The sequence below is a fragment of the Corylus avellana genome, chromosome ca4 (assembly GCF_901000735.1).
Source record: "Corylus avellana chromosome ca4, CavTom2PMs-1.0".
NCBI lineage: Eukaryota > Viridiplantae > Streptophyta > Magnoliopsida > Fagales > Betulaceae > Corylus > Corylus avellana.
Window position 1 is genome coordinate 15,347,105 of NC_081544.1, and position 965 is coordinate 15,348,069.

The window sequence follows — 965 nt, forward strand, 5'->3', positions numbered from 1 at the left end:
AATATGAAGGTCAATCAATATAAAAGACTTTCTAAGACAAGATAAGAAATTCATAATGAATGAATATAAACATTGAGATCAATTCTCACAGTTATACAATCATCATATAGAAAAACCCAAATTTAAATACAATTAAATCATTGTTACTTGGAAAATGCTACATCGATGCCCTATTACGAATTTAGCCGCTCATCCTGGTGATGGGATGGCCTCCTGCCATGATCTTCTCCTCTTCAACATGTCAAGCCTCCAAGAAGATAGTTTATGTCTAAAACTAAGCACACTTCTCTTGAAGTTTAAAGGTCTATTTATAGGCATCAAACAAGCCCTAAAAGTCCTAGGAATCCCAGAAAATCCATAGGTCAATCTCCCAGTTGGAATAGGAGACTGAAAACCTTCTTTAGAGTGGATTTGGGCTCTTTCCGCATGCTCGAACCCTTAGTGCACTCGAGCGCATGGTATGTGCACTCGAGTGCACGTCCGTCCAGACGCGGTCTTGCATCGTCCAGACGCCCATTGCACTCGAGCCCTTGGATGGTGTGCTCGAGCACAAGTCTGTCCAGACAGGACTTTCCACCGTCCGGACGGTGGCCTTCACCATGTGCGCTCAAGCCTCCTAGAAGTGTTGAGCTCAATCTAAATTTGCTACCAGTGCTCCCTGAAGTGTCTTAAGCCTTAGAATTAATGAAATTAATTGTATTTTTCCTTTGGAACCTGAAAACACTAAAAAAAAAGGAAAATTATATATAAACTCCGTAGGTCAACGAGCTTTTTTTAAAAACTCCCTAGGTGATTTTTTTCCGGAAATTAACTCCCTAACTCAATCAAAACTACAAAAAACTCCCTACCATCAAAAATTTTTAACAGTCGTTAGTGCTACTCAAAACTCCCCGTTTTGCCTCATTAAAATATTAATTTTTTATTAATTTAATTTAAAAAATTAAATCTTAAAAAAAAAAAAAAAA